Below are 21,001 nucleotides of genomic sequence, written 5' to 3'. Positions count from 1 at the left end.
CCAGGAAATGATACCAACACCCTGGAATGACACTGGGACAGCAGGGGGAGCATGTCTGGGGGCATCTAACACACCAAAGACCCTCTATTACCCCAACATCACAGCCTAACAACTACACACTTTACACATTCTATTCCACCTCTCTGACAGTGGAAAAACACCTTGAAACGTGTATTTGGTGAGTTGAGGTTGGCACCAACATTGCTTTTGAAAATCAGGGTGGATTGAGCCTCTAACCAGCAGAGTTTGGGAAAATTCATGGTGGAAGGAGCCTCTAACCAGAAGAGTTGTGGGAAATCAGGGTGGAGGGAGCCTCTAACCATTATTATTATTATTATTATTATTGTTTATTTATATAGCACCATTAATTCCATGGTGCTTTATATTTGGGGGTTACATACAAGTCACAAAATATACAGGTAGATATCATACTAACAGTGATCGGCTGGCACAGTGGGGTAGAGGGCCCTGCCCGCGAGGGCTTACAATCTATGAGGGAAGGGGGTAGAGACAGAATGAGAGGGGGAGACTGTACAGATGGCGGTGCGGTGATAGTGTTATTGGGGGGTGTAGGCCTTCCTGAATGGGGGAGTCTTCAGGGCCTTCTTGAAGCCTGTGATTGTGGGGGTCAGTCTTATGTGTCGTGGTAAGGAGTTCCAGAGTATGGGGGATGCACGGGAGAAGTCTTGGAGACGGTTGTGTGAGGAGCGGATGAGGGCAGAGCGGAGTAGGAGGTCGTTGGAGGATCTGAGGTTACGTGTGGGCAGGTAGCGGGAGATTAGGTCAGAGATATATGGAGGGGACAGGTGAGGTCAGAGATATATGGAGGGGACAGGTGAGGATGAGGTCAGAGATATATGGAGGGGACAGGTGAGGATGAGGTCAGAGATATATGGAGGGGACAGGTGAGGATGAGGTCAGAGATATATGGAGGGGACAGGTGAGGATGAGGTCAGAGATATATGGAGGGGACAGGTTGTGGATGGCTTTGTATGTTAGCGTTAGTAGCTTGAACTCAATTCGCTGGGCTATGGGTAACCAGTGGAGGGACTGGCAGAGGGGAGCAGCCGATGAAGATCGGGGGGTGAGGTGGATTAAGCGAGCAGCACAGTTTAAGGTGGACTGGAGGGGGGCGAGGGTGTAACCAGCAGAGTTGTGGGAAATCAGGGTGAAGGGAGCCTCTAACCAGCAGAGTTGTGGGAAATAACGGTGGAGGGAGCCTCTAACCAGCCAAGTTTTGGGAAATTCATGGTGGAGGGAGCCTCTAACTAGCCAAGTTTTGGGAAATTCATGATGGAGGGAGCCTCTAACCAGCCAAGTTTTGGGAAATTCATGGTGGAGGGAGCCTCTAACCAGCACAGTTTGGGGAAATTCATGGTGGAGGGAGCCTCTAACCAGCACAGTTTTGTGAAATTCATGGTGGAGGGAGCCTCTAACCAGACGAGTTGTGTGAAATCAGGGTGAAGGGAGCCTCTAACCAGCCAAGTTTTAGGAAATTCATGGTGGAGGGAGCCTCTAACCAGACGAGTTGTGTGAAATCAGGGTGAAGGGAGCCTCTAACCAGCAGAGTTGTGGGAAATCATGGTGGAGGGAGCCTCTAACCAGCCAAGTTTTGGGAAATTCATGATGGAGGGAGCCTCTAACCAGCCAAGTTTTGGGAAATTCATGGTGGAGGGAGCCTCTAACCAGCCAAGTTTTGGGAAATTCATGATGGAGGGAGCCTCTAACCAGCCAAGTTTTGGGAAATTCATGGTGGAGGGAGCCTCTAACCAGCAGTTTTGTGAAATTCATGGTGGAGGGAGCCTCTAACCAGCACAGTTTTGTGAAATTCATGGTGGAAGGAGCCTCTAACCAGAAGAGTTGTGTGAAATCAGGGTGGAGCAGGGGTGGGCAATTAATTTTCCCATGGGGCCGTATAAGAAATTGAAACTATGCTAGAGGGCCGTGCCACGACAAATTTAGCTCCACCCACTTCTATGTTGACTCCGCCCATTCCCAATCATCTTTCCATGTGCCCCCACACAGTATAATCCTCCTACAGTCACCCGTACATTATATGCCCCCACATTGTAATGTTCCCTTCCAACTGCCCCACAGTATTAAGCCCCTCTCCTGGTGCCCCAGTATAAACTGGTGGAAACTAGAGGGGACATGAAACTGGAGCAGCTGGAGGGGGACATTAAACAGTGGGGGTAGTTGGAGGGCGGCAATAAATTGACAGCTGGAGCGGGACATGAAACTGGGGGCAACTAGAGGGGAACATTAGAATCAGGAAGCTGGAAGCAGACATAAAACCGTAGGGGTAGCTGGAGGGTGACATTAAACTGGGGGCAACTAGAGGCAGACAAGTCCCCCTCCAGCTACCTGCACGGTTTAATGTCCCCCCAGTCTGTGCCCTCATCTACCCCCAGTTTCATGTCCCCCCCCCTCCATTTCTCCCTCAGATTCATATCCCCCTTTATTTTCCCCATTTCATGTCCCCCCCTCCATCTGCCATCTCTGCCCTAGTATAACATTCCCCTTCCATCTCTGCCCCTAGGTTACTGAGACACACACACACACATATATATATACAGACAGACATAGACAGGCACACATATAGACAGGCACACATGTATACAGACACACATATAGACAGGCACACATATAGACAGGCACACATATAGACAGGCACACATGTATACAGACACACATATAGACAGGCACACATATAGACAGGCACACATTTAGACAGGCACACATATAGACAGGCACACATACAGACACATATAGACAGGCACACATATAGACAGGCACACATATAGACAGGCACACATATAGACACGCACACATATAGACACGCACACATATAGACAGGCACACATATAGACAGGCACACATACAGACACATATAGACACACACACATATAGACAGGCACACATATAGACAGGCACACATACAGACACATATAGACACACACACATATAGACAGGCACACATATAGACAGGCACACATACAGACACATATAGACAGGTACACATACAGACACATATAGACACACATACATATAGACAGGCACACATACAGACACATACATACACACACACACACACACACACACACTCTCTCCACCCTGCAGCTCACCTTACATCTCTCAGTACTTTATGACACGCTCCACATCTCCATCTTCGGCCGGCACTAAGACACGCCCCCTAGACACGCCCCCCCCTAGACACGCCTCCCTAGTCAAAGCTGTGCGGGCCGGACTGAATCAGTCAGAGGGCCGGATATGGCCCGCAGGCCGGACTTTGCCCAGGTCTGGGGTGGAGGGAGCCTCTAACCAGCAGAGTTGTGGGAAAGCAGGGTGGAGGAAGCCTCTAACCAGCAGAGTTGTGGGAAATCAGGGTGGAGGGAGCCTAGTAGTAGCAGAATTGTGCAACGCTTATGGTGGATGAGTATGAGGATGCGGAGGAGGAATTGGAGAGGTTGAGCACAGACATGGAGTTTCATGTTGGGGTGCTTTACACAGGTGGGCACGAAAATGAAGGCTCTATCCAGTGGTGGTTCATTTTTATCAAAGTGAGCCGGTCGGCACTCTCAGCTGACAGGCGGATGCGCTTGTCAGTGATGATGCCACCGGCTGCACTGAACACCCTCTCAGATAGGACGCTGGCGGCAGGACAGCACCTCCAAGGCATATAGGGCAAGTTCAAGCCACAGGTCCAACTTCGACACCCAATACGTGTAGGGCGCAGAGGGATCGGAGAGGACAGGGCTGTGGTCGGAAAGGTAGTCCCGCAACATGTGCCTATACTTCTCATGCCTGGTGACACTAGGAACCTCAGTGGCGGCACTTTGGCGAGGGGGTGCCATCAAGGTGTCCCAGACCTTAGACAGTGTGCCCCTCGTTTGTGTGGACCGGTGAGAACTTGGTTGCCTACTGGAGGAACTGCCCTCCCTGCCGCCAACGTCACATGCTGGAAACATCTCCATCATATTCTGCACCAATTGCTTGTGGCAAGCATTGATGCGATTGGCCCTCCCCTCTACCGGAATAAAAGAGGAGATGTTGTTTTTATACCGGGGGTCAAGGATAGCAAAGATCCAGTACTGGTTGTCCTCCATGATTTTGACAATACGCTTGTCAGTTGTAAAGCACCCCAACATGAACTCAGCCATGTCTGCCACAGTGTTAGTTGGCATGACTCCTCTGGCCCCACCGGAAAGTTCCATCTCCATTTCCTCCTCATCCTCCCTTTCTACCCATCCGCGCTGCAACAATGGGACGATTCGAAGTTGCCCGGAAGCCTCCTGTATCACCATCACATCATCGGACAACTCTTCCTCCTCCTCCTCTTCCTCCATTAAACGCGATGAAGCGGACAGTGGTGTGGACCTACTCTCCAGCTGTGACGGATCGGATGCTATCCCTGACTCCTCTGTGTGATCTGAGTTATCCCTGATGTCAATCAGGGATTCTCTCAGAACACACAAGAGCGGGATTGTAAGGCTCACCATCGCATCCTCAGAGCTCACCCTCCTTGTGGACTCCTCAAAGACCCATAGGATGTCACAAAGGTCTCTCATCCATGGCCACTCATGGATGAGAAACTGAGGCAGCTGACTTTGTGGCACCCTAGGGTTTTGTAGCTGGTATTCCATCAAAGGTCTCTGCTGCTCAACCACTCTATTCAACATCTGAAACGTTGAGTTCCAGCGTGTGGGGACGTCGCACAAAAGCCGGTGTTGTGGCACATGCAGGCGTTGCTGGAGAGATTTTAAGCTAGCAGCGGCTACTGTCGACTTGCGAAAGTGGGCGCACATGCGCCGCACTTTCACCAGTAGCTCCGGAACATTTGGGTAGCTCTTTAGGAAACGTTGCACCACTAGGTTGAAGACGTGGGCCAGGCATGGAACATGTTGGAGTCCGGCAAGCTCCAGAGCTGCTACCAGGTTCCGGCCGTTATCACAAACGACCATGCCTGGGCCCAGGTGCAGCAGCTCAAACCATATTGCCGTCTCATCGAGGAGGGCATCCCTCACCTCGGAGGCAGTGTGCTGTCTGTCCCCCAAGCTGATCAGCTTCAGCACGGCCTGCTGACGTCTACCAACGCCAGTGCTGCAACGTTTCCAACTCGTAGCTGGGGTCAATCTAACAGCGGAGGAGGAGGCGGTGGAGACGGAGGAGGAGGGTGTTCTTCCCGTGTCCCTGCCAGGAATGTTAGGCGGGGAGACGAGGTACACCGGGCCAGTTTGGGAAGCAGTCTCAGCCTCAACTACATTCACCCAGTGTGCCGTCAGTGAAATGTAGCGTCCCTGTCCGCATGCACTTGTCCACGCGTCGGTGGTCAAGTAGACCTTTGTGCAAAGCGCGGAACTAAGGGCCCGCCTGATGTTGAGTGACACGTGCTGGTGCAAGGCGGGGACGCCACACCGGGAGAAGTAGTGACGGCTAGGGACGGCATAGTGAGGTGCCGCAGTTGCCATCAGGTCCAGGAAGGCGGGAGTTTCAACAAGCCAGAACGCCAGCAGTTTAGCGATGTTGGCGTTCTAGGCTTGCGTGGGTGGATGGTTAGCGGTGTATTTCTGCCGGCGCTCCAATGTCTGAGAGATGGTGGGTTGTTGTAAAGAAGCGCCTGATGGTGCCTTTGATGGTGCAGGAGAAGGAGATAAGACAGGAACAGGGGAGGATGAGGGAGAAGTCAACAAAGTGGCGGAGGCAGATGAAGTGGTGTCCTGGCTCGTCCTCTGGAGTGCATCGCCAGCACTGTGAGCAGTGGCAGAGGCAGTGGCGTGAACGGCGGGCGACGTTTGTCCTGCCGTTGCTGCCTGCCACTGATTCCAGTGCTTGGATTGCAAATCTTATCTTATCTTATCTTATGGTAGAGTTGGAAGGGACCTCAAGGGCCATCGGGTCCAACCCCCTGCGAGTGCAGGTTTTCCTAAATCATCCCAGCTATATGTTTCTCCAGATTCCGCTTGAAGATTTCCATTGATGGAGCGCCCACCACCTCCCGTGGCAGCCTATTCCACTCTCTCACTCCCCTCACTGTCAGAAAGTTTTTCCTAATGTCTAATCTGTATCTCTTTCCCTTTCGTTTCATCCCATTGCTTCTTGTACTTCCTTGTGCTAATGAGAATAGGGGAGATCCCTCTGCACTGTGACTACCTTTCAGATATTTGTAGACTGCTATTAAATCTCCCCTCAGCCTTCTCTTCTGCAAACTAAACAATCCCAGTTCTTTTAGCCGCTCCTCATAGGACATGGTTTGCAGACCTTCCACCATTTTGGTTGCTCTTCTCTGGACTTGCTCCAATATATCGATGTCTTTCTTGAATTGAGGCGCCCAGAACTGTACACAGTATTCCAGGTGTGGTCTGACCAGGGAAGAGGACAGCGGAATAATGACCTCTCTTCATCTAGATTCAATGCTTGTCTTAATACATCCCAGAATTTTATTCGCCTTTTTTGCAGCAGCACCGCACTGTTGGCTCATGTTGAATTTGTGATCTACTATTATGCCCAAGTCCTTTTCCCCTATGCTATCACTTAGTGCTATTCCTCCCATACTATATATGTTTTTTACATTTCTGTTACCCAGATGTAGAACTTTGCATTTGTCCCTGTTAAATCCCATTTTGTTGGCCTCCGCCCATTGTTCCAGTGTGTCTAAGTCCTTTTGAATACACTCTCTCTCCTCTCTAGTGTTGGCTATTCCTCCTATCTTCGTATCATCTGCAAATTTTATGAGTTCCCCAATAATTCCATCGTCCAGATCATTTATAAAGATATTAAAAAGTACTGGGCCCAGAACAGAGCCCTGCGGCACCCCGCTTTTGACTTTCTTCCAGTTGGATGTGTAGCCATTTAGTATTACTCGTTGTGCCCGATCATTAAGCCAGTTGTGAATCCACCGAACTGATTTTTTGTCAGAGCCATACTTAATCATTTTTTCAATAAGAAGGTTATGTGATACTTTATCAAATGCCTTACTGAAGTCAAGATATACTATGTCCACGGCATTCCCTTGGTCCAACCATTCAGTGATTTTGTTGTAGAAGGAAATCAGGTTAGTCTGACAAGATTTATTGGTCATAAAGCCGTGCTGGCTCTGGTTAATTAATGCCTTCCCATCCAGATACCGAAGTAAATGTTCCTTGACAATTTGCTCAAAGATTTTTCCTGCTATCGAGGTCAGACTTACCGGCCTGTAATTTCCTGGATCGTCCCTTTTCCCCTTTTTGTAGATGGGGACAACATTTGCCCTTTTCCAATCTAAAGGGACCACTCCTGTTTCCCATGACTTACCGAAGATTATAGCAAGGGGTTCTGTTATTTCCTCTGCTATCTCTTTCAGGACTCTAGGGTGTAAATCATCTGGTCCTGGGGACTTGGTTTCCTGTAACTTGGCTAAGTGCTCTCTTACCAGACCTTCGCTTATAGTCAGTTTGGAGTCCTCCTTCCCCTCATCTCCATCACCATTAATGTCGATATTTCCATTAGTTTCTTGGGAGAAGACGGATACAAAATATGAATTTAGTAGCTCCACCTGCTGTTCCACCATGTTAACAGTTTCTCCTTTGTCATTCTTCAGGACTCCAATGGTCTCCTTCACTTTTCTTATGCTTTTAACATATCCCCAAAATCCTTTTACCTTACTCTTTGCCTCTTTTGCAAGCTTCAATTCGTGTTCAGCCTTAGCTCCTTTGATGCTTGTCTTGCAGAGTCTGCAGACTGCTGTGTACTCTTCCTTAGGTATAGTTCCCATCTTCCACTTTTTGTATGTTTCCTTTTTCCTTTTTAGCAGGTTATGTAATTTTTTGGTCATCCATCCTGATATTTTTAGGTGCTTCCCATTTTTCTTCCTTCTAGGTATTGTTAGTTCCTGTGCTTTCATGATTTCCCTACGGAAGATTTCCCACCCTTCATGTGCATTTTTGTGCTTAAGAATTTTGCACCATGGAATTCTGCTAACCCTTGCCTTCAGGCTCTTGAAGTCTGCCCTGCTAAAGTCGAGCCTTGAAGTCTGTGCCTTCTCAGGTCTTCTTCTTCTTGCAACCCCAAACTCAATTATAGCATGATCGCTGAATCCCAGTGTCCCTGCTACCCGTAGTCCCTCAACCATGTGCTCTTTGTTGGTTAGGACTAGGTCCAAAATGGATGTTCCTCTCGTGTTTTCTTCTACTAGCTGGGCAATGAAGTTGTCTGCAAGAGAGGATAAAAATTTGATGGAGCCTTTACTCTTGGCTGTGTGGGTTTCCCAATGAATGTCAGGGTAAATTGAAGTCTCCCATGATCACTATTTCATGTTTCTTTGAGAGCGTGGTCATTTGCTGTGAAAAAATCTCATCCATGTCTTCTGTCTGTCCTGGTGGTCTGTAATAAACGCCTACTATGATGTCCTTATCATTGTTTTTCCCTTGAATTACTAGCCAAATAATTTCCAGTAGATTATCATTCTGTAAAACTGTCATTTCTGAGGAGATGTGTTCTTTTTTAACATACAATGCAACTCCACCCCCTCTTTTATTAGTTCTATTCTTTTTGAATAAGTTGTATCCTTCCATCTGTATGTTCCAATCATGCATGTCGTTCCACCAGGTTTCTGTGATGCCGATGACGTCATAGTTTTCCTTGTGTATCATCAGCTCTAGTTCTCCTTGTTTGTTTCCCATGCTTTGTGCGTTTGTGTAAAAACATTTCAGATTGTGCTCTGTTGTATCCTTTTTCATAATTTCCTTCTGAGTATCCTGTCTTGGGTCCTCTTTACCACATCTAGTAACCTTGTTTAGTATGTCTTTTAGCTGCATGTTCTTGTCTTTCTTTTTTCTTCCCATCCCCTCTTCTTCTAGTTTAAAGCCCTTCTGATGAGTGTGGCAAGTCTTCTGGCAAATATGTTTTTCCCAGGTTTTGTGAGATGTATCCCGTCTCTAGCAAGGAGTCCATCGTAGAGGTAATTCACGCTGTCACGGAGCAAAGGTATACGTCTTCCTCCGGATGGTCTTTTGAATCAACACGGACGCAAGAGGTCGGGAGACAACAGCAATTTATTGTAATCCACAAAGTTAGTAGCCGGCGGCGGTCACATCAACCGTAATAACAATAAGTCCACAGAAGTCACAATCCAATGATAGCTTTGGTTCCTTGGTCCTGTAACTAAATCCTGGCTCTCTGCAGAGCTGTGCACAGGCCGGCTAACACATACTAACTCCAGCTACAACTATATACTAAGACTGTTACACCTATATCTGTGGGTGGGGAGGGCTGAGTCACAGATCCTTCCCCCCTCACCTATACCAAGGAGAGCAGACTCCCTGTCTACTATGGACAATGCACCATCCAACATCTTCTTGGGGACACCGATCAGATTATCTCCACCCATTGTCCTCACTGGTCCTCACTAGTTAGAGGTATTTGCATACAATGTGCTAACACACTAGACCCTAATCAGCCAACTACACATTGATGTATATAACAGGTTAGAGAATACATTCCACATGAAATATATATTACACATTGCCTATAGTATAGACTCTAACCATCCCGTGACAACCCCTCCCCCTCTCAAAACATGTGCATGACACAATTGGCCTACACAGGTAAATTGGGGAATGCACATCAGTCTCTATAGCTCATATGTCCTCCTGCCGGGATAACCCATCTGCGTTCTGGTGTTGGTTCCCTCGGCGGTACTGAATGGTAAAGTTGTAGGGTTGAAGGGCTGGCATCTGGCAGAAAATCCGGTGGATCCATGTTGACTTCTCTCTGAGCTTGGCTTCGGGTCACTGCTCCCACAAAGTGGCACTGTAGATTTCCAACATCGTTGCCTAACAGAACATCGGCCGGCAGCCCGCTCATCACACCAATTGTGCATCGTTTTGGTCCATAACCATAGTCGAGTTCCACGGTAGCTTTAGGAATACGTTTCCGAGTACCTCCTGCCAACTCGATAGAAAGGCCAGGGCCCTCCTCTAGGGCCTCGGGTCGAACCACTCGAGGGTCCGCTACCGTTAGGAAAGCTCCCGAGTCCCGGAATCCAACAACTGTTCGGCCATCCAGTAGGACCTCCTGCAAGTGCTTCCGCTGAAGGTTTGCGGGATGTGTGGCGGAAGGCTGAATCCCATAGACCCCTGGAGGTGGAACAGATGGGTCATTCATGGAGTCATCTGGAAATGGGGCCAAACTTTCAGTCCTAGGGGTGGTTCCCAGGTAGTGAATAGGCCGGGATGCCACGGTGGCCCGTGCCCCCATGTTAACAGGGCAACTAGCTTGCAAATGTCCAGGCCGCCCGCACCCAAAACATCTGCGCTCTAGCATTCTTCCAGTAGGTCGTTGTCTAGGGACAGGGTTGTTCATAGCTGGAGGCCGATGGGCTGGGGCGGGGTAGAGGGGGAATTGTAATCCTGAGGCCGGGCACGAAAGGTGGGTGGCTGGATGAAGGGTGTCTGGCGGACTGTGGTAGTTTTCCACTCCTCTGCAAACAACCTCTTCCACTGCGGCTTGATGGTCAGGCCCTCATCTGCAAGGGAAGCAGCTTGCTCCACTGTGGCTGGGTTCCGTTCCAGCACCCAGTCACGGATCTCAGCGGGGCACTGGGAAAAGAACTGTTCCTTAAGTATGACTTGGAGGATCTTATCGACTGTGACAGCCCCCTCTCCTTCTAGCCAGCGCTTGCATGCTTGCTTCAACTTGTGGGCGAACATGTGGAAGGAGCTTCCCCCATTGTAAGACAAAGAGCGGAACTGAACTCGGTAGGTCTCTGGAGTGACTGCATAATACTTCTGCACCGCTCTTTTAATGGCCTCATAGTCCCGCTGATCACTAGGGTCCATGGCTCTGAGAGCTTCCGCAGCCCCATCTCGTAGGTGCCCCACCAGATACCGGACCCAATCCTTCTCTGGGACTTCCATCAGGTGGCACTGGTGTTCGAAGTCCTGAAAATATCCATCAACATCCCCAGCCGCTTCATCAAAGGTCTTGAAGTGTTTATGGGAGACATATGGTGGTTCTCTCACTGTTGGGCTGGGGGTCGACGTTTGATTATAATTCCGCGTAGTTATCTCAGCCATTCGCATTTCATGCGCCATTCTTTCCTTTTCATGCGCCATTCTCTGTTCCTCCTTCTCCGTTTCCTGAGCCCTCTGTAATGCTCTACTCCTTTGCTCTGCAGTTGCTCCTAGCCCCAGCACTGCCAACTCCTCCTCATACAAAACAACCCATCTGCTCTTTTGGGTCTGTACCTGCCACTCCCGTATCTCTACTGTCTCCTGGGGGCAGCCCTCCTCATGGTCGCTTTGCAGGGTCATCTCCTCCAGTGCCTCGATCAGTTGCTCTTTCGTCCTTCCCTGATAACTCAGGTTTAGTTCCCGGGCCCTTACTTGTAGACTTGCCATAGTCCAGTTCCTGTATTCTGAGGTTGTGGCTCCATTAATCGCTGGGCTGCTGTAGTCCATCTCGCTGTCCGCTGTTGATCCCACTGCTGCCACCAGTTGTCACGGAGCAAAGGTATACGTCTTCCTCCGGATGGTCTTTTGAATCAACACGGACGCAAGAGGTCGGGAGACAACAGCAATTTATTGTAATCCACAAAGTTAGTAGCCGGCGGCGGTCACATCAACCGTAATAACAATAAGTCCACGGAAGTCACAATCCAATGATAGCTTTGGCTCCTTGGTCCTGTAACTAAATCCTGGCTCTCTGCAGAGCTGTGCACAGGCCGGCTAACACATACTAACTGCTAGCTACAACTATATACTAAGACTGTTACACCTATATCTGTGAGGGGAAGGGCTGAGTCACAGATCCTTCCCCCCTCACCTATACCAAGGAGAGCAGACTCCCTGTCTACTATGGACAATGCACCGTCCAACATCTTCTTGGAGACACTGATCAGATTATCTCCACCCATTGTCCTCACTGGTCCTCACTAGTTAGAGGTATTTGCATACAATGTGCTAACACACTAGACCCTAATCAGCCAACTACACATTGATGTATATAACAGGTTAGAGAATACATTCCACATGAAATATATATTACACATTGCCTATAGTATAGACTCTAACCATCCCGTGACACACGCCATGGTCCAAAAATCCAAATCCTTGCTCTCGGCACCACCGTCGAAGCCAGGTGTTTACCTCTAGTATTCTATTCCATCTCCTGATGCCATGACCATCAACTGGGAGGATTGATGAGAATACTACCTGCGCATCCAGTTCCTTCACTGTCTTCCCCAAATTTTTAAAGTCTTTATAGATAGTTGGTAAATCATTTTTTGCCGTGTCGTTTGTACCCACATGACGGCGCATTGAAGTGGTGGACAGGTTGCTCTTCTCAGAGCCCCTAATCAATTTCAAGAGGCAAATTGTGCAGACAACACTATATCTGTCCTCGGCGCATTCCTTGAAAAAACTCCACACCTTTGAGAAAGGTGCCCTCGAGGTGGGAGTTTTTCGGGGCTGGGTACAAACTGGAACATCTTGGGAGATTCCGGGTGTGGCCTGGCTTCACCTAAGCTGCTGACCTCTGCCTCTGCCTCTAGCTACCCTTTTTGGTGCTGCACCTGCCTCAACATCCACACTACTTTCCCCGCTTGACATCCGCCCTGTCCAGGTGGGGTCAGTGTCCTCATCATCCACCACCTCCTCTTCCAACTCCTGTCTCATCTCCTCCTCCTGCACAATGCGCATGTCAACTGGCTGCCCTGACGGCAATTGCGTCTCATCGTCGTCGATGAGGGTGGGTTGCTGGTCATCCACCACCAAATCGAACGGAGATGGAGGAGACTCTAGTGTTTGAGCATCTGGACACAGATACTCGTCTGTTAGGTCCGTGGAATCGCGAAATGGAGGGGCAGGTTACGATACAGTCAAAGGAAGGGAGAACAGCTCTGGGGAGCAGGGACAGTTGGGGTTATTGTTCTGGGAAGATTGGGAATTTTGGGAGGAAGGAGGACAAGACTGTTGGGTAATAGGAGGAGAGGAGGCAGAGTCTGACTGGCTGCTGGACAATGTGCTGTAAGCGTTATCCGACAGCCATTGCAAGACCTGTTCCTGGTTCTCGGGCCTAGTAAGGTTTGTACCCTGCAGTTTAGTTAATGTGGCAAGCAACCCTGGCACTGTGGAGTGGCGCAATGCTTGCTGCCCCACAGGAGTAGGCACGGGACGCCCTGTGGCTTCACCGCTAACTTGCTCCCCAGAACTATTCCCCCGACCTCGCCCACGGCCTCGTCCACGTCCCTTTCCAGGAGCCTTGCACATTTTAATATGCTTTCCTTGCTTAAACACACTCAGAACCTGGGTGTATATGCCAATAACAATATATTGAGGGTGTATGCAGGCCCCAATTTATTGGGTGGGATGAACACTCAGAACCTAGGTGTTTATGCGAATATCAACAACTTAAGGGGGGGATGCAGGCCCCAATATATTAGGGGAATTCACACTCCAAAACTGGCACTATATGCCAATAGCAAGAATTGAGGGTGGTATGAAAGCCCCAATATCTTTTTTCTATTCCCAGTCAGACCCTGGCACTATATGGCAGTAGCAAGAATTGAGGATATATGTAACCCCAATTCTATTGCTAGGGGACTTACAGTGTATTGAAGTTAGTTTCTGGGGTGGAGGTGGGGGGGGCACACCGTTGGAACGGGGATTTGGGGTGTATATATAGGGTATATGGGAATACACTTTCAGTGTATTCCATTCAGGATCCTGGGAAAGCTGGGTTGCGGCGATTGAGCCCGTCAGTGCCACGTTACACTGACAAGCTTCTCCCTGGAATTTAGCTCTTATAAGAGCTGTTGGTTGTCTTCTCCTTCCTATCCTAGCCTGTCCCTGCCTACCCAGAATCTAAGCCCTAGCTAGCTGGACGGAAACCTCCGTCCTCGGTGAATTGCAAGCTCAGAATGACGCGAACCTGGGCGGCGCTGTTCTTTTAAATTAGAGGTCACATGTTTTCGGCAGCCAATGGGTTTTGCCTACTTTTTTCAACGTCACCGGTGTCGTAGTTCCTGTCCCACCTCCCCTGCGCTGTTATTGGAGCAAAAAAGGCGCCAGGGAAGGTGGGAGGGGAATCGAGTAATGGCGCACTTTACCACGCGGTGCTCGATTCGATTCGAACATGCCGAACAGCCTAATATCCGATCGAACATGAGTTCCATAGAACACTGTTCGCTCATCTCTAAATATAATATATGGGGGTGACTGTATAATATAATATATGGGGTGACTGTATAATATAATATATGGGGGTGACTGTCATGGGGTGACTGTATAATATAATACAATATAATATATGGGGGTGACTGTATAATATAATACAATATAATATATGGGGTGACTGTATAATATAATATATGGGGTGACTGTATAATATAATATATGGGGGTGACTGTCATGGGGTGACTGTATAATATAATACAATATCATATATGGGGGTGACTGTATAATATAATACAATATAATATATGGGGTGACTGTATAATATAATATATGGGGTGACTGTATAATATAATATATGGGGGTGACTGTCATGGGGTGACTGTATAATATAATACAATATAATATATGGGGGTGACTGTATAATAAAATACAATATAATATATGGGGGTGACTGTATAATATAATATATGGGGCTGACTGTATAATATAATACAATATAATATATGGGGTGACTGTATAATATAATATATGGGGTGACTGTATAATATAATATATGGGGGTGACTGTCATGGGGTGACTGTATAATATAATACAATATAATATATGGGGGTGACTGTATAATATAATACAATATAATATATGGGGGTGACTGTATAATATACTACAATATAATGTATTATATTATACAGTCACCCCATATATTATATTGTATTATATTATACAGTCACCCCATGACAGTCACCCCCATATATTATATTATACAGTCACCCCCATATATTATATTGTATTATATTATACAGTCACCCCATATATTATATTATATTATATTATATTATATTATATTATATTATATTATACAGTCACCCTCATATATTATATTGTATTATATTATACAGTCACCCCATATATTATATTGTATTATATTATACAGTCACCCCATATATTATACAGTCACCCCCATATATTATATTGTATTATATTATACAGTCCCCCCCATATATTATATTGTATTATATAATTCAGTCACCCCATATATTATATTGTATTATATTATACAGTCACCCCATATATTATATTGTATTATATTATACAGTCACCCCCATATATTATATTGTATTATATTATTCAGTCACCCCCCATATATTATATTATATTATACAGTCACCCCCATATATTATATTGTATTATACAGTCACCCCCATATATTATATTATACAGTCACCCCCATATATTATATTGTATTATATTATACAGTCACCCCCATATATTATATTGTATTATACAGTCACCCCCATATATTATATTATACAGTCACCCCCATATATTATATTGTATTATATTATACAGTCACCCCATATATTATATTGTATTATATTATACAGTCACCCCATATATTAGATTGTATTATATTATACAGTCACCCCATATATTAGATTGTATTGTATTATACAGTCACCCCCATATATTATATTGTATTATATTATACAGTCACCCCCATATATTATATTATACAGTCACCCCATATATTATATTGTATTATATTATACAGTCACCCCCATATATTATATTATACAGTCACCCCCATATATTATATTATATTATATTATACAGTCACCCCATATATTATATTGTATTATATTATACAGTCACCCCATATATTATATTATACAGTCACCCCCATATATTATATTGTATTATATTATACAGTCACCCCTATATATTATATTGTATTATATAATACAGTCACCCCCATATATTATTTTGTATTATATTATACAGTCACCCCATATATTATATTGTAGTATATTATACAGTCACCCCCATATATTATATTGTATTATATGATACAGTCACCCCCATATATATTGTATTATATTATACAGTCACCTCATATTATATTGTATTATATTATACAGTCACCCCCATATATTATATTGTAGTCACCCCCATATATTATATTGTATTATATTATAGAGTCACCCCCATATATTATATTGTATTATATTATAGAGTCACCCCATATATTATATTGTATTATATTATGCAGTCACCTGTATTATATCATACAGTGACCCCCATTTATTATATTGTATTATATTATTCAGTCACCCCCCCATATATTATATTATACAGTCACCCCCATATATTATATTGTATTATATTATACAGTCACCTGTATTATATCATACAGTGACCCCCATTTATTATATTGTATTATATTATTCAGTCACCCCCCCATATATTATATTATACAGTCACCCCCATATATTATATTGTATTATATTATACAGTCACCCCATATATTATATTGTATTATATTATACAGTCACCCCATATATTATATTGTATTATATTATACAGTCACCCCCATATATTATATTATACAGTCACCCCCATATATTATATTATACAGTCACCCCATATATTATATTGTATTATATTATACAGTCACCCCATATATTATATTATACAGTCCCCCCATATATTATATTGCATTATATTATACAGTCACCCCCATATATTATATTGTATTATATAATTCAGTCACCCTATATATTTTATTGTATTATATTATACAGTCACCCCCATATATTATATTATACAGTCACCCCCATATATTATATTGTATTATATTATACAGTCAGCCCCATATATTATATTATACAGTCACCCCCATATATTATATTGTATTATATTATACAGTCACCCCATATATTATATTGTATTATATATTTCAGTCACCCCATATATTATATTGTATTATATTATACAGTCACCCCATATATTATATTATACAGTCACCCCCATGTATTATATTGTATTATATTATACAGTCACCCCATATATTATATTATACAGTCACCCCCATATATTATATTGTATTATATTATACAGTCACCCTCATATATTATATTGTATTATTTTATACAGTCACCCCCCATATATTATATTGTATTAGATTATTCAGTCACCCCATATATTAAATTGTATTATATTATACAGTCACCCCCAAATATTATATTATACAGTCACCCCCATATATTATATTATATTATACAGTCACCCCATATATTATATTATATTATATTATACAGTCACCCCATATATTATATTATACAGTCCCCCCATATATTATATTGCATTATATTATACAGTCACCCCCATATATTATATTGTATTATATAATTCAGTCACCCCATATATTATATTGTATTATATTATACAGTCACCCCATATATTATATTATACAGTCACCCCCATATATTATATTGTATTATATTATACAGTCAGCCCCATATATTATATTATACAGTCACCCCCATATATTATATTGTATTATATTATACAGTCACCCCATATATTATATTGTATTATATATTTCAGTCACCCCATATATTATATTGTATTATATTATACAGTCACCCCATATACTATATTATACAGTCACCCCCATATATTATATTGTATTATATTATACAGTCACCCCCACATATTATATTATACAGTCACCCCCATATATTATATTGTATTATATTATACAGTCACCCTCATATATTATATTGATTATTTTATACAGTCACCCCCCATATATTATATTGTATTAGATTATTCAGTCACCTCCCATATATTATCTTATATTATACAGTCACCCCATATATTATATTGTATTATGTTATACAGTTACCCCCATATATTATATTATACAGTCACCCCCTTATATTATATTGTATTATATTATACAGTCACCCCATATATTATATTGTATTATATTATACGGTCACCCCATATATTATATTGTATTATATTATACAGTCACCCCATATATTATATTGTATTTTATTATACAGTCACCCCCATATATCATATTGTATTATATTATAAAGTCACCCCCATATATTATATTGTATTATATTATACAGTCACCCCCATATATTATATTGTATTATATTATACAGTCACCCCCATATATTATATTGTATTCTATTATACAGTCACCCCATATATTATATTGTATTATATTATACAGTCACCCCCATATATTATATTGTATTATATTATTCAATCACCCCCCATATATTATATTATATTATACAGTCACCCCCATATATTATATTATAGTCACCTTCATATATTATATTGTATTATATTATACAGTCACCCCATATATTATATTGTATTATATTATACGGTCACCCCATATATTATATTGTATTATATTATACAGTCACCCCATATATTATATTGTATTTTATTATACAGTCACCCCCATATATCATATTGTATTATATTATAAAGTCACCCCCATATATTATATTGTATTATATTATACAGTCACCCCCATATATTATATTGTATTATATTATACAGTCACCCCCATATATTATATTGTATTATATTATACAGTCACCCCATATATTATATTGTATTATATTATACAGTCACCCCCATATATTATATTGTATTATATTATTCAGTCACCCCCCCATATATTATATTATATTATACAGTCACCCCCATATATTATATTGTATTATACAGTCACCCCCATATATTATATTATACAGTCACCCCCATATATTATATTGTATTATATTATACAGTCACCCCCATATATTATATTGTATTATACAGTCACCCCCATATATTATATTATATAGTCACCCCCATATATTATATTGTATTATATTATACAGTCACCCCATATATTATATTGTATTATATTATACAGTCACCCCATATATTAGATTGTATTATATTATACAGTCACCCCCATATATTATATTGTATTATATTATAAAGTCACCCCCATATATTATATTATACAGTCACCCCATATATTATATTGTATTATATTATACAGTCACCCCATATATTATATTGTATTATATTATACAGTCACCCCATATATTAGATTGTATTATATTATACAGTCACCCCCATATATTATATTGTATTATATTATACAGTCACCCCCATATATTATATTGTATTATATTATACAGTCACCCCATATATTAGATTGTATTGTATTATACAGTCACCCCCATATATTATATTGTATTATATTATACAGTCACCCCCATATATTATATTATACAGTCACCCCATATATTATATTGTATTATATTATACAGTCACCCCCATATATTATATTATACAGTCACCCCCATATATTATATTATATTATATTATATTATATTATATTATATTATACAGTCACCCCATATATTATATTGTATTATATTATACAGTCACCCCATATATTATATTATACAGTCACCCCCATATATTATATTGTATTATATTATACAGTCACCCCTATATATTATATTGTATTATATAATACAGTCACCCCATATATTATTTTGTATTATATTATACAGTCACCCCATATATTATATTGTAGTATATTATACAGTCACCCCCATTTATATTGTATTATATGATACAGTCACCCCCATATATATTGTATTATATTATACAGTCACCTCATATTATATTGTATTATATTATACAGTCACCCCCATATATTATATTGTAGTCACCCCCATATATTATATTGTATTATATTATAGAGTCACCCCCATATATTATATTGTATTATATTATACAGTCACCCCATATATTATATTGTATTATATTATGCAGTCACCCCCCATATATTATATTATACAGTCACCCCCATATATTATATTGTATTATATTATAAAGTCACCCTCATATATTATATTGTATTATTTTATACAGTCACCCCCCATATATTATATTGTATTAGATTATTCAGTCACCCCCCATATATTATCTTATATTATACAGTCACCACATATATTATATTGTATTATGTTATACAGTTACCCCCATATATTATATTATACAGTCACCCCCTTATATTATATTGTATTATATTATACAGTCACCCCATATATTATATTGTATTATATTATACGGTCACCCCATATATTATATTGTATTATATTATACAGTCACCCCATATATTATATTGTATTTTATTATACAGTCACCCCCATATATCATATTGTATTATATTATAAAGTCACCCCCATATATTATATTGTATTATATTATACAGTCACCCCCATATATTATATTGTATTATATTATACAGTCACCCCCATATATTATATTGTATTATATTATACAGTCACCCCATATATTATATTGTATTATATTATACAGTCACCCCCATATATTATATTGTATTATATTATTCAGTCACCCCCCATATATTATATTATATTATACAGTCACCCCCATATATGATATTATAGTCACCTTCATATATTATATTGTATTATATTATACAGTCACCCCATATATTATATTGTATTATATTATACGGTCACCACATATATTATATTGTATTATATTATACAGTCACCCCATATATTATATTGTATTTTATTATACAGTCACCCCCATATATCATATTGTATTATATTATAAAGTCACCCCCATATATTATATTGTATTATATTATACAGTCACCCCCATATATTATATTGTATTATATTATACAGTCACCCCCATATATTATATTGTATTATATTATACAGTCACCCCATATATTATATTGTATTATATTATACAGTCACCCCCATATATTATATTGTATTATATTATTCAGTCACCCCCCATATATTATATTATATTATATTATATTATATTATACAGTCACCCCCATATATTATATTGTATTATACAGTCACCCCCATATATTATATTATACAGTCACCCCCATATATTATATTGTATTATATTATACAGTCACCCCCATATATTATATTGTATTATACAGTCACCCCCATATATTATATTATACAGTCACCCCC

General features: G+C 41.7%; 1 protein-coding gene across 1 annotated transcript in view; it reads left to right on the top strand.

Annotated features, from left to right (window-relative positions):
• The window catches only part of LOC142198394 (uncharacterized), a 1,100,421-nt gene that overhangs the window by 840,021 nt on the left and 239,399 nt on the right, over positions 1-21,001 (top strand). The gene's annotated exons all lie outside the window — the stretch shown is intronic.

Source organism: Leptodactylus fuscus, chromosome 3 (assembly GCF_031893055.1).
Source record: "Leptodactylus fuscus isolate aLepFus1 chromosome 3, aLepFus1.hap2, whole genome shotgun sequence".
Classification (NCBI taxonomy): Eukaryota; Metazoa; Chordata; class Amphibia; order Anura; family Leptodactylidae; genus Leptodactylus; species Leptodactylus fuscus.
Note: the sequence above shows the minus strand (reverse complement) of the source record. Positions and strands in the feature narration are given on the sequence as shown.